This window comes from Ochotona curzoniae, unplaced genomic scaffold (assembly GCF_017591425.1).
Source record: "Ochotona curzoniae isolate NIBS_2020 unplaced genomic scaffold, NIBS_Ocur_1.0 scaffold_2453, whole genome shotgun sequence".
NCBI lineage: Eukaryota > Metazoa > Chordata > Mammalia > Lagomorpha > Ochotonidae > Ochotona > Ochotona curzoniae.
In genome coordinates, this window is record NW_024467094.1 from 28465749 (window position 1) to 28480494 (window position 14746).

Below are 14746 nucleotides of genomic sequence, written 5' to 3' on the forward strand. Positions count from 1 at the left end.
TAAATTTTTAAAAAATTTATTTATTTATTTATTTGAGATCAGTTTTTTTTAAGTTTATTTATTTTTATTTGAAAAGCAGATTTACAGAATGATGGAGAGATAGAGAAGGTGTTCTATTTGCGGAGTCACTCTAAATGGCTGTATCAGCCAGAGCTGAGCCAACCCGAAGCCAGGAGCCAGGAGCTTCTTCTGGGTTTTTCACACGATGCAGGGTCCCAAGGCCTTGGGCCATCCTCTGCTGCTTTCCCAGGCCACAGACAGGGAGCTGGACTGAAGTGAAGCAGCTGGAGCACAAACTGATGCTCATGTAAGCTGATGGCACCACAGGGTGGAGAATTAGCCAGTTGAGCCACAGCGCTGGACCCCCAAAACAGCTTTTTCCAGGTCTCACAGGGCTAGAAGGGGCCCAGGTATTTGTACTATTTTCTACTGCTTTCCCAGGCACATTAGCAGAGAACTGAATCAGAAGTGGAACAGCCAGGACTCCAGAAGGCAGCTGTTCCTCTGGGATGCCAGGCTTACCCACTATGCCACAGTGCCAGCCCCATAAGCCTGCATTTTAACTTACTTTCTGTAAAGCACACATCTATGTAATCAGTACCACAGAACATTGCCGATGCCCACCGATGCCCACTGATGCCCACCGAGGACTGTGGCAGGCCCTGGTCCCACTGTGGCCCTCCCACCCCCACAGCATTCGGTAGCCTCGCTCACATGGTGACAGAGTCTTGTCTTAGCCTCACTTTAGTCACATTTCCGAATTCTCTCCTTAACTCAAATGTGCATCTCCTTGTAAGAATCCAGTTTCAGGAGGACTGGTGCTATGGCACTGCAGGTTGGCTGCTCAGCCCCCTCACTGTCCATGATGCCCCAGGTGCTGTTCGCTCCATCCTGCTCTTTGGCTGTAAGTGTCCCCTTATCCACGCCATATTCAGTTAGGCCCGATCTCCCGTGGCAAGATCCCCCAGAGCCCGGCCCCTGTACCTTCTCCATGGTCCTGAATCAGGCTTTCCTCGTCGTGCTGTGGCAAGGATCACCGGAGAGCAGTCATTCCGTCCTCGCTTTGCTGGATGATAGTTTTACCAACTAAGTTGCCGCTCCAAACGACGCGCGATGGTTTACTTCACCTCTTTAGGAACTTTACAGAAATGAAATCATACATTATTTATCCTTTTGTGTCTGCCTTCTGTCACCCAGTACCATTTTGTGTGTGACTGCACCGGCTTTATTACGTTCACCAAGCCATTTAATCATGCTCACACTCGATGTCAAGAAATAAAATATAATATGAAAAGAAATACGTCCTTGTTATTATTCAGTTTATTGTGAATAAAGGGTCGATTTCATTCTGCAGCCCTGGCCTGATGGCCCCACGGGGAGCATTTCAAGGCGCAAGCAAATCAGAACCATTTGCACTCAGAGTCCCTGAGCAGGACTGCAACTGTATTTGGTGGGTGAACTAACTCCCTGGCTGCTGTAATAGACCAACCCATTCTTGAGGTATCCCCAACCTCACTAAATCAGAAAAGACCCTACACGCGCACACATAACAACCGTCCCATCTACAAATCTCATCTGTATGGCTTTTCTTCTTGTATAGAGCAGAAAAAGGGCCCTTTAGGAAGTGCATGGACCAAAGTGTCACTGTGTTCTCAAGCCTGCTGCAATGACACTGTGTTGTTATAATGAAGACAAGCCAAATATTGAGACCACTGTTACAATGAAAAACTTACACAACTTTTACCAATTCTACAAACACTGGAGTAAAGCCGTTTCCTAGGCTGACTGTGAGATCCACACAAGAAATTACCTCTGGCTATAAAATGCATCGCTCAAGGCAAATGATGGTATGCGACTTCTGGCAGACATCATAACAGATAATATTTTTATTGCTTTTTAAATCAAAGACTTATTATTTAAAAGGCAGAGTTAGAGGAAGAGGAAGAGGCTCAGAGAGGGAAGGAGGAAAGCTTCCATCTGCTGGTTCATTCGCCAAATGGCCACGACAGCACGATAACCAGGACTGGGCCAGGCCAAAGCCATGAGCCTGGAATCCCATCTGGATCTCCCACCATGGATGGCAGGGGCCTAAGGACGCTGGCCATCTTCTGTCATCTTTCCAGTTGCATTAGCAGGGAATTTGAACTGGAACTCACCTCAGAAGCCAATGTCACAGGTGGTGGCTTAACCCGATGCACCAAATGTTAGCTCAACATTTTTTTTTAAGACTCATTTATTTTTTATTGCAGTCAAATATATAGAAAGGAGAAGAGACAGAGAGGAAGACCTTCTGTCTGTTGATTTACTCCCCAAGTGGCCGCAATGGCTGTAGCTGTGCTGATCCGAAGCCAGGAGCCTCTTCCAGGTCTCTTGCAGGGTTACAGGGTCCTAAGTACTTGGGCCATCCTCTACTGCTTTCCCAGGCCACAAGCAGGGAGCAGCTGGAGGGGAAGTGGAGCAGCTAGGGTTAGAACCAGTGCCCACATGGGATCCCAGAGCATTCAAGGCAATGATTTTAACCACCCCACCAGGTCAAGTATTTTATCTGTGGCCAATGCTGCAGCATAGCACATAAAGCTGTTGCCTGAGGTGTTGGATCCCACATGGGATGGAAGAAACGAGCTAAGGTGGAAAAGTAGGCTAACCTGCAGCATGGAGCATCAACATTCCAATTACTCCACTTCCAATCCAGCTTTCTGCTAACGTGCTTGGGAAAGTAGCAGAAGATGGCTGAAGCCATCAGGCCCCTGAACCCATACGGGAGTCCTGGATGAAGCCCCTGGCTTCCCATCACTAATATCTGGGGGATGACCCAGCAGCTAGAACTTCTCTCTCTGTGTAACTCTGCCTTTCAAATAAGACTAAGTCTTCAGGCCCAGCGTGGCATTCTAGTGGCTAAGGTCCTCGCCTTGCATGTGCTGGGATCTCATAAGGGTGCTGATTCGTATCATGGGTGCTTCATTTTCCATCCAGCTCCCTGCTTGTGGCCTGGGAAAGCAGTCAAGGACGGCCCAAAGCCTTGGGACCCTGCACCTGTGTGGGAAACCTGGAAAAGGATGCTGGCTCCTGGTTTTGGATTGGCTCACCTCCAGCCATTGCAGGCACCTAGGGAATGAACCAGTGGATGGAAGATCTGTCTCTCCTTCTCTCTATATCTGACTTTGCAATAAAAATAAATGCATCTTTGACCCCAGCACAGTAGCCTAGTGGCTAAAGTCCTCATCTTGAATGCACCGGGATCCCATGTGGGCACCGGTTCTAATCCCAGTGGCCTCACTTCCCATCCAGTGCCCTGCTTGTGGCCTGGGAAAGCAGTAGAGGACAGCCCAAAGCCTTGGGACTCTGTGCCCGCATGGGAAACCTGGAGGAAATTCCTGGCTCCTGGCTTTGGATCAGCACAGCACCGGCCATTGCAGTCACTTGGGGACAAAAGATCTTCCTCTCTGTCTCTCCTCTTCTCTGTATATCTGACTTTGTAATAAAAATAAATCTTTTAAAATAAACAAATAAACACATATTTAAATATAGATATAAATGAATAAATCTTTACAACAATCTTCCTTTGAAATATTTTTTCTGGGCCTAGTGTAATGGCTCAATTGGTTAATCCTCCATCTCGAAGTACTGGAATCCATATGGGTACCAGTTTGTGTCCAGCTGTTCCACTCCCCATCCAGCTCCCTGCTTGTGGCCTGGGAAAGCAGTCAAACACAGCCCAAAACCTTGGGAGCTTGCACAACCAGGGAGACCTGGAGAAGCTCCCGGCTTTGGATCAGCTCAGTTCTAGCCGTTCTGGCCTCTTGTGGAGTGAATCATTGGATGGAAGGTCTTTCAGTCTCTCTGTAACCACTTTTCCAATAAAAAACAGGTAAGTAAATAAAAATCTTTTTTTAAGATTTATTTTTATTATTTTTTTTATTGGAAAGGCGGATATACAGCGAGGAGAGACAGAGAGGAAGATCTTCCGTCCGATGATTCACTCCCCAAGTGAGCGCAACGGCCAGTGCTGTGCCAACTGGAAGCCAGGAGCCAGGAACTTAGTGGAGCGGGGTGCAGGGTCCCAAGGCCTTGGGCTTTCCCAGGCCACAAGCAGGGAGCTGGATGGGAAGTGGGGCCGCTGGGATTAGCTGAGGACTTCAAGGCGAGGACTTTAGCCACTAAGCCACGTCGCCGGGCCCAAGGCAGGGTTTTTTCCATGCTTCCCATACGGGTGCAGGGGTCCAAGCACTGGGCCATCTTCTGCTGCCTTCGTAGGTGCATTCGCAGAAGCGGGAAGGGAAGTCGAGCTGCTGGGACTTGAACCGGCTTCCCCTACACACTTGTTTCTACTTGAGAAAGAATCCGTTGGTTGTGATTAGCACGTGGTATCTTTTTTTTTCCCCCCTCTATTTGGGTGCAATTGAAATGTCGGATGGTACCACCACTCACCGCTCCCCCGCGCCAACACCGCCCTGTGGTCCCAATGGTCTCAACAGGCCTGGGGCTGCGTCCTGGCCCAACATCAAACTCTGATGCTAACAGGTGCACCCCGCTGGAGCGAGTTCTCCCATCTCCAGGGAACCCAAACACACCAACCCGCTGTGAGACTCGCAGGACCTGCATGGGGCGGGCGGCAGGGGGGCTGCCCGGCCACTCTGGCCTCCCAAGGCGCTGCACACCATCCCCCCCCAAGGGACAGTCCGCCTGTGAGGAGATCACAAACGCTTCCTGGGGCTAGGCGCCGCCGGGGCAGCATCCCAGACACGGACCTCGGACAGAGCCGCCCGCGCGGGGGCGGGGACCCCCTTGGAGAACGCCCCTTGGCCCGGGAGAAGAGGTCCACCAAGGGCGAGAGGTTCTGGAGGGGAGAGGACGCCCCCGAGACCCCAGGCCTTCGCTACCACGCCAGCGCAAAGAACAGAGGACCGAAGCCCGACAAGCACTGACTCGCCGACTCGCCGACGCGCTGGCTCTTCGGAAGCCCCAGCCCAGTGTTTGTTCGACCAATCGGTGTCCCGCAGCGGCCGTTCTCCCGCCCCCTCGGTTCCGCCGAACCACTTCATTCGCGGGCTCACAGAGCAGTCACGTAGCGCGCTCCGCTCCGTAGCCAATAGGAAAGGGAGTCTCGGCAGTTTTCAGGTGCCCCGCCCGGAGCAGTAGCTTCGGGAACCTTCGGGTGCTTTCGGCTGTTTCCCTCCAGGGAAAGGGAAAAAAAAAAAAGAGGGTCACTCTCCCGTCACTTTTCTTTTTCCGCTCGCCTTGCGCGTGCGCACTTAGTGCCTAAGTGAGCCTGTGAAAGGAAAGCCTCTTGAGAGACGGTTGGCGAGGGATGCTCAGCCGCGAGGGGTCAGGTCAGTCGGCCGTGGCTCTGCCTGAGGTAGACGTTTCCGCCCACGGTTCCCAAAACAGAGACTTGTTAAGGCCAAAAGGTCTGAAGAGGTCCCACCGAGATTTGAACTCGGATCGCTGGATTCAAAGTCCAGAGTGCTAACCATTACACCATGGGACCTGCTAGCTGCTAGCAGCACCCGGGAGCTTCCTCAAGCCACGTGGCGCGCTGGGCCGCCTGGCGATCGCCATGGGGTGTCCGGTCGGCGCTGCTGAGCCTGCGGCTCGGAACCGGGGCCGCCGGAGTCGGCGGCAGGAAGCCGAGCCACGCGCTCCAGGCGTTCCAGTCCCGGGGCTGTCTTCTCTTCCGGGGGCGCTTCCTGCACTCCTGCTGTCGGGGTCGCGCCCCGGGAAGTCGGGGTGACCTGGCGCCGCGAGGCCCGGCTGGGGTCCGCCGCCCGCCGGGGCTCCGAGCGTCCGGGCCAGCCGGGAGGGAAGCCGACCCGGGCGTCCACGCGGGGAGAGTCGACCCGGGCGTCCACGCGGGGATTGGTCGGCGGTCCAGGCGTCCACGCGGGGAGAGGTCGCGGTCCGGGCGGCTCGCCCCCGGGGATGGAGCCCTTCCCGAGGCCCGTGGGGGGCGGTCTCGGGGGATGCTTGCAGATCCACCCACACCTACTGTGAAGCCATCCACGGGTCTAACAGACCCCTCCCTACATTTCCCACGTTCACACTTACCCTGTTGACCCTGGCCGTTTGTCTAGAACCTTCACTTAGGGAACTTTGCCAAGACACCTGTCCCAAGCTGGTGTTCGCAATGGTGAGGACTGGGAGATAAAAGCCATGGAGTGAAAGGTGGTCCCATAATGAAACTGCCCGTGCAATAAATACCGAGTGCCTGGGGATTCCGTTATTGGATTGCCATGGAGCTAGGAACTTCCTTCAGGTCTCCCACATGGGTTCAGGGTCCCAAGGCTTTAAGCCACAAGCAGGGAGCTGGATGGGAAGTGCGGCCGCCAAGATTAGAACCAGTGCCCACATGGGATCCTGACACCTTCAAGGTGAGGACTTTAGCCACTAGGCTACGGCGTCAGGCCCCAAACTTTCTATTTCTTTTTCCCATTTCTAGGGAGAGGGGGAAGATAAGGGGAGAGCCGTACTTAGCATCTCAAACACCTCAGTACCCAGTGATGGGGAATGGCCACCCGATATCAATGCAGGTCCCTGATTTGGCCCATTGTCCGAGGGTTCTGTCCAAGTTGTTTCACCAGTTTTAAAATGCTGTCAGTCTCTGTGATTCAAGGTTGAGCAACCCCTTCCTCTGCTGTGGCTCCAGATGTCCTCTGCAGTTCTCAAGCGGCTGCCATGTCTTCTGTGCCAGCCCTCCACTGCGGAGGCCCAGCTCTGACACATCAACTCCATGGACGTGAGACCCCAGGCCCCTCGCATGCCCCTGCCTGAGCCATTGCCAGACCTTGCAATCTCACACATTGAATGTCCATAAGTGTGCTCCGGAGTCGTCAGTGAGCTTCCACTGTTGCCACTGGTACCCAGACCACCCAGCCAGGGCCCTGCAGGAACCCCCCCAACACTGGAGATCTCAGACCCAGCACCCAGGGCACAGGCAGGCCCAAAGACATGGGCCATGCAACCCCGGGCCCACCAGATTCCCCCGCCCCCAGGGCTCATGGACCTGGCACCCACCTCGCCCAGACTGGCATGGCTCGCCTCACCTTGGCATCCCTATTAGGAACTCTCTGGTGCTGTGGACAACCCAGCCCGTCTGTATCCTATCCTGGTTCTTAGATCTGCCAGTAGATGTTATGAACTGGCTCGGCCTAGCCCGCTCCCAAACCTGACTCACATGTGTTCATGAGACGCTATAACCCGGCCTGGTCAAGGCTGCTCCTTGCTGCCATTTCTGTGCCCACCTGCAGGGACTGCACCCTAAAAAAGGAGTTCTCCAAGCTCCTCTATCAGATCTTACAGGAGAAAAATTTAATCTCTGAGTTTATGATCTTCTGGTTAACTTTGTGTCTGGTATCCCCCCCCCCCCTGCATCCCTACAACCTTCTTCATTTAATTAAAAACTACCCCAGAACAAACGCCATGCCTCAACAGGCTAATCCTCTACCCTAAGCACCCACATCCCATATAGGCACAGGTTCATGTCCCAGCTGCTCCACTTGCCTTCCAGCTCCCTGCCAAAGCACCTGGGAAAGGATGGCCCAAGTCCTTGGGACTATGTACCTAGGTAAAGACCAGAGGAGGCTCCTGGCTTCAGATCAGCTCAGCTCTGGCCTTTTCAGCCATTTGGGGAGTAAACCAGCAGAAGAAAGATCTTTCTGTCTCTTTCTCTCTGTAAATCTGCCTCTAATGAAAATAAATAATAAGGGCTCAGCATGGGCGGCCTGGCGGCCAAAGTCCTTGCATTGCACACACTGGGATCAAATGTGGGCGCTGGTTCTAATCCCAGCAGTCCTGCTTCTCATCCAGCTCCTTGCTGGAGGCCTGGGAAAGCAGTCAAGGACGGCCCAAGGCCTTGGGTCCCTGCGCTCGCATAGGAGACCTGGAGGAGATTCGTGGCTCCTGGCTTCAAATCGGCTCAGCTCTGGCTGTTTCGGCTGCTTGGGGAGTGAATCAACGGAAGGAGATCTTCCTCTTTGTTTCCCCTCCTCTCTGTAATATCTATCCTTTCAATAAAAATAAATAAATCTTTAAAAATATGTATTTATTATTTATTTTCTTTTAAAAAATATATTTACTTGTTTTTATTGGAAAGGCAGGTATACAGAGAGGAGAGACAGAGAAGATCTTTCGTCTGTTGATTCACTCCCCAGGTGGATACAACAACCGGAGCTATGTCAGTCAGAAGCCAGAAGCCAGGAGCCAGGAGCCAGGAGCCTCTTCCGGGTCTCCCACACAGGAACAGGGTCCCAAAGCTTTGGGCCATCCTGGACTGCTGTCCTAGGCCACAAGCAGGGAGTTGGATGGGAAGCAGGACCACTAGGATTAGAACCGGCAACCATATGGGATCCTGGCATGCTCAAGGCGAGGACTTTAGCCACTAGGCTACTGCACCGGGCCTAATAATAAATATTTTTATTTATTTATTTTTTGATTGATTTATTTATTTTTTTGATTCATTGATTACTTCACAATATCTTATTGCATGAGATACAGGCTGTTTGGGGTATTAATAAATATTTTTAAAAACACACACACACACACCCAGCTCCAGTGTGTTCCTACTGAAATCTCTCAGGGCTGGTAGAGCCGTGTCCCTCTGAGCTTTTGGCTTGAGGGCTGGATTGACAGGTTCCGATGTCGTCTTATGCCATGTTTTGGGCTGTAACTTTACTTTAGGGACTCGCTTACTTCTGAATGGGCTCAGAGCCCTGCCAAATAGGGTCACTACATCACAGCCATGTGGGGAGCGAACTAACACACGGGGTATCTCATTCCCTGCCTGTCCCTTTCACATCCCAGCCCCGTAGCTCTGCCTTTCAAACAAGTAAAGAGAATCTAAAAACAAGCAGGCTCCTGGTCAAGTCCTGAGCAGTATCTTGCTAATGCAGACTCTAGGGTGCGGGGATGACAGCTCAAGCAGTCGGGGCCCTGGCACCGGGGATGCGGGGGACCCCAGGTTGAATTCCAGACTCCCGGTGGCCCCCGCCCAGCCTCCCTTACTACAGGCATTTGCGCGCTCTAAAACAGAACGGAAGCGGGGCAGGTCGAGCGCCCCCTGGAGGCCCTCGCGGTCTTCTGTGCCGCAGTTCTAGAAGGAACTCTGTTGGTTTGAGCTGTTGTTTGTGGCTGCAAGGCTGCAGGGAGCCCTGTGTGGCTACTACTGTCTATGACACGATCTGTGCTTCCACACCACCCGGCTAGAAAACCTCTCATTTCTACTTGTCTGTGTTGAAAACAAAGAGACCCACCAACAGATGTACAGTCTGGGTGTGCGTGACAGAACACGGTTCAAAGTACGAGGCGCAAAGGGGAAGAATGAAGAGGAGGTGAGGTTCCCTTAGCGCTGGGGCAGTTCTGAGGCCAGACCTCGGGCAGAAGCCACTGCTGCCACACGCCTCGCTGCTCAGCTCTGCTTAGTGCAGAGGCCGAGGTCTCCCCTCACTGCAGCACGACTTTCAACCACCCCAACCCACACCATGGAAAGGGGGAGCTCCACGGCTCCTGAGTCTCAAGGTCAGCCATCCCAGCTGCGATGCCTTTCAGACTCAATTCAGTTTCCAAGAGAATCCACAGGCCATCGGCCAGGGGTCTGCCTCTGTTGGTTCCCATGCCCATCGGTGCCTGGAGGACAGGGGTTATTGGCAACCCCACCCCACCCCCACGCAGGCCAGCAACCCCCCGCCCCCGCCGAAGCTCCTCTGGGAGGTCACCTCTCTGTTGGGGTGGATGGCTCCAGATCTTGCGGTAAAGAAGAGGAAGTGGACATATGGAGGATGTTAACTACAGCAGGCTGGGGTGGGGCAGTTGGAGAAGGCTCAGCGTGCTGCCAAGCGTATGCTGTGCCACTGCAGGTCAAGGATGTGGGGCGTGAGGAAGGCAGACATTCTTGTGGAACCCGACCTGGCCCTAACCTGCTGATGAACACCTACATCCTGGCATCCGCTGGCCAAGGGAACAACACCAGCAAGCCACCAGACTACGCAGACTGCTTTGACTGTGATTTGTAGGACAGATTTTTTTTTTTTTGCAAGATTTATTTATTTTTATTGGAAAGTCAGTATAACTGAGGAGGAGGAGAAACAGAGAAGATCTTCCATCCGATGGTCCACTAATTCACTCCCTAGGCGGCCACAATGGCCAGAGCTGAGCTTACCCAAAGCCAGGAGCCCGGAGCATCTTCCCAAGGCTTTGGGCCGTCCTCAACTGCTTTCCCAGACCACAAGCAGGGAGCTTGATGGGAATCAGGGGTACCGGGATTAGAACCGGCATCCATATGGGATCCCAGAGCATGCAAGGCGAGGACTTTAACTGCTAAGCTATTGCGCCGGGCCCTGTAGGACAGATTTAAAATACTTAAAGAAATGGGTTCTTTAGATAAAGATTTATCTACTTTTATTGGAAAGACAGAGTTACAGAGAGAGAAAAAGAGACAGAGAGAGAGAGAGAGATCTTCCATCCATTGGTTCACTCTTCAAATGGCTTCAACAACCAGAACTAAGCTGATCTGAAGCCAGGAGCTTCTTCTGGGTTGCCTACATGAGTGCAGGGTCCCAAAGACTTGGGCCATCCTCCACTACTTTTTTAGGCCATTAGCTATGAGCTGGATTGGAACTGGAACAGCCGGGATTTGAACCAGCAAGCATGGGATGCCTGTGCTGTAGGTAGCGGCTTTATTGGCTATATCACAGCGCTGGTGCCAATGCAGTGGTTTTTATGATTAAAAGTAAGCAACATGTAAATGCAATGGAACTTGATTAACATTGTATATATCTGGTTGAGTTGATTTGTTTGTTGATATTTGCATGAGTGAGAACAAATATGTATGTATGACATGTAATTTATAAATTATCCTGTATTTATCCCACACAACTTAATTTTCTTGTGCTCATTTCAGGAAACTTACTAATTATGGTTTTATAAGCAAGACTTTCCCCATAATTTGCACTCTAAAAACAGCTCTAATTTAACACAGCCAGCAATAGCTCACGGGCCACATGCAGCTGTGGCTTGCTTTGCGATGGCCCCACGAGCTTTCAATTTCACTAGAGCTGTATTTTAGTTTCTTACTTAAAGGTAGAATGATGGGTAGAGAGGGGGCAAAGGGGAGATCTGAAACTACTGGTCCATTCCCCAAATGCCCACAACAGCCTGGGCTGAGGCAGGCTGAGTCTGAAAAATGCCCCCCTTGGGTGGCAGGAGGCCAGACATTTGGGCCACCATCTGCTGCCTCCCAGGCACATTAACAGAGGGCAGGATGAGACGTGCAGGGAGGCTGGGGGCTCGAACCAGGCACCCCTAGATCAGAGATCAGAGGCCCGCATCCCAAGCTGGGAGTGGGAGGGTGGGAAGGAGATAGCTTCACTCCCCTGCCCCAGTTATACTTTACAAAGAACAGGTGACAGACTTTGTATGACCCTCCAAACCTAAGATCTTCTACGGGAACAAGATTGGCTCCTTATTCGAATCAGTATTACTCAAAGCACTTTCTGGGGTCTGGCTTGGGAGTTCCTTTTTACAAGTATGCCTGCGCGGCCTTGCGCAGTAGCCTAGTGGCTAAAGTCCTTGCCTTGAACGTGCCAGGATCCCCTATGGGCGCTGGTTCTAATTCCGGCAGCCCCACTTCCCATCCAGCTCCTAAACAAACAAACAAAAAAGAAAGACATACAAGTCTGCGAGAGATAAGGAGCTTCTGCCAGCTTCAAAAGCAGCTACAGCTCATCCATAGGTTCTTTGACTTAGTGGAGCAGCGTTTCTCCCATGGCAAGACTTTGTTGAAGAAGGAAGTTGCATGTAGTTGGTTTTCTGTATGTTTCAGAGTCTCCCAGGAGTGGATTTAACCAACCACAGGTCAAAAAATATTGTTGCAGTGTAGTGGGTAGTCAGGGCCAGGAGGTTGGCATCCCTCATCATTGCTACCCAAGCAATTCACTGGAGCAATTATGTAATCAGTGTTTATATTGTATTGGTCTTTTTTGTTGTTGTTGTTTTTACACTTTTTTTTATTGCAAAGTCAGATAAACAGACAGGAGTATAGACAGAGAGGAAGATCTTCCATCCGATGATTCACTCCCTAAGAGGCCACAATGGCCAGAGCTGTGCCAATCCGAAGCCAGGATCCAGGAACTTCTTCCAAGTCTCCCATGCCGGTGCAGGGTCCTAAGGCTTTGGGCCATCCTCGACTGCTTTCCCAGGCCACAAGCAGGGAACTGGACGGGAAGCGGGGCTGCAGGGATTAGAACCGGCGCCCATAGATTAGAACTGAGGCACAATAACATTTTATGAAGTTCGAGTCAGAAGTGGTTCACAAATCTGGAAATATGAAACCGAAAGAGGTTTAGTGTTTTAGAATGTCAGCAGCCAGCATTTATAGGGTGGGTGCGGGAGCCAGAAAAGAAGATGACTGGATTGACTGCAGTTGCAAAATTCTGGGTTTTTTTCTGTGGAGAAGTTCCTTGCCGTGGTCATCTGCTGGCTGGCTGCCTGTTTCTGTCCCCACCCGTGCATTTCCCAGAAGTGATGCACGTTAGGGCTGCAGCTGAAGCAAGTTTCCGTCTCTCACGCAGTAAGTTCTAGAGAGTGTTGACCGCTCAGGAATTTTTCTTGCTGAAAATCCATTTTGGACTTTGCAGTGACAGCAATCGACAGTCCCCTAATCACCAGCGTACTTCCCACATGACACATCCAGGCCACACACACGAAGAGCAACTCTTATTCTGCAGTGTGCTTAGGTCACCATCTGCGACAGTCTTGAACGCCGTGTTGATGCCGAGCACTTTGGGAACCAGGAATTGAAAGGCAAGGAGCAGACACAAGGTAATTAAGCAAGACTTTGACCATGAACGGTACCTGAGAGGAAGAATTTAACAAAAGTATTTTTCTTGGCACTGGCATTGTGATGTACTGAGTAAAGCTGTGTTTGTGTCCCGGTTGCTCCACTTCCGACCCAGCTCCCTGCTAATGCACCTGGGAAAGGAGCAGAGGACGGCCCGAGCGCCTGTGCCCCTGCCACTCACACAGGAGACCAAGATGGAGTTCTGTGCTCCTGGCTTCAGCCTGGCCCGACCCCAACCAATGCAGCCTTTTGGGGAATGAACCAGAGCGAAGATTCTTTCTCTCTCTTTTTAACTCTGCCTTTAAAATAAATAAAGCTTTTTTTGAAGATTTATTTTATTTTTAATCACAAAGTCAGATACACAGAGAAAAGGAGATACAGAGAGGAAGATCTTCCATCTGATGATTCACTCCCAAGGTGAGCACAATGGCCAGTGTTGCGCCAATCTGAAGCCAGGAGCTTCTTCCGGGTCTCCCACGCGGGTGCAGGGTCCCAAGGCTTTGGGCTGTCCTTTGTGGCTGACTGCTGTCCTTGTGGCTGTCCTTGTGGCTGACTGCTTTCCCAGGTCACAAGCAGGGAGCTGGATGGGAAGTGGAGCTGCCAGGATTAGAACCAGCGCCCATATGGGATCACTGCCACATGCAAGGCGAGGACTTTAGCCACTAGGCCACTGTGCCCGGCCCTAAAGGTTTATTTTTATTTGAAAGGTAGAGTTACAAAGAGAAACCACCCACAGAGAGCTAGTGGGAGCTGCCGGCGCAGAGAAGGAATCCATATTCTTTATTTTTAAAAGAGATTTGTGAATTTATTTTCAAGGTCACATGACAGAGAAACAGAGGAAGGTATCTTCTATTCATTGGTCCATCCCCCAAATGCATACAACAGGCAGGAATTCCGCACAGGTCTTTCATGTGTGGCAAGAATCCAAGCACTCCACTCATTATCCACAGGCTCCCAAACATACGAGCAGGAAGCCCAGAGAAGTCACGATTTGAACCAGGCACTCCCCCATGGAGTACAGGTACCCCAAGCAGTGGCCCAACCCAGTGCCTACTCCCATGCACAATTTTCTTTAGTCCACAGGACTGAAGAAGCCGAAGCGTGTTGATGGCAGTGCCATCAGAGGTGAGAGCTTTGACTTGGGCACTATTTCCCGCCCCCTGGGCTCAGCAGTCACTCTCTTGACTGAGACTGTCAACCAACATGTTGTTTGGCACAAGATCTGCTAAGGCAAAATGAAATACTGTGTGCACAAGGCGCCCCAGAATTTAAGGCGTTGTAGAAACAGCAACTACCCATTGGTCTTCACGGTTCTAACCAGTGATTGGTCCATTTCTAATGGGCCGTAATCCCTGATGGGTCCTTCCAGCACCTGAAATTCTGAAATTCTTTTTTTTTTTTTTCCAGAATGGAGCAAGTTCCTGTTACACAGCCACAGTGCACAATAACCTATTATACATATCCTAAACAAATACAAGAGTTGCAAGGCTCCAATTACAAACAGTGACAGAGGGAAAATATTACTCTGATTTGATCAGTACACACTGTATTCCTGTATCAAAATGTCACCTTATGTATTTATAATTATTCTTGAAAAGCTTATCAAATGTTCTACAAAATCAACGGTACATAAATATTACTTCAGGAACAACAAAGGAAGAAAAGAACAGAAAATAAATGAATAGGCATGCCATGGGTTGACAGAAAATAATCTTTACCACATACATATCTGAGAATTACCTATAACCTACAATGTAATAGTTTATAAATCCAATTAGGATGGGTAAAACATTTAAATAGACATTTTATCAAGATAGACAAACAATTATAAGACAAGAAGAAATGTTCAAGCTCATTTGTTTTCACATAAATTAAACCACAGGAGACATCATTAAACAGAGAATTAGCTAAAATTAA

General features: G+C 50.7%; 1 non-coding gene across 1 annotated transcript; it reads right to left on the reverse strand.

Moving 5' to 3' along the window:
* Window positions 1–5416: 5416 nt before the first annotated feature.
* On the reverse strand, window positions 5417–5488 carry TRNAQ-UUG. The gene has a single exon. It is a non-coding gene; the product is annotated as a tRNA-Gln (tRNA).
* Window positions 5489–14746: the final 9258 nt, after the last annotated feature.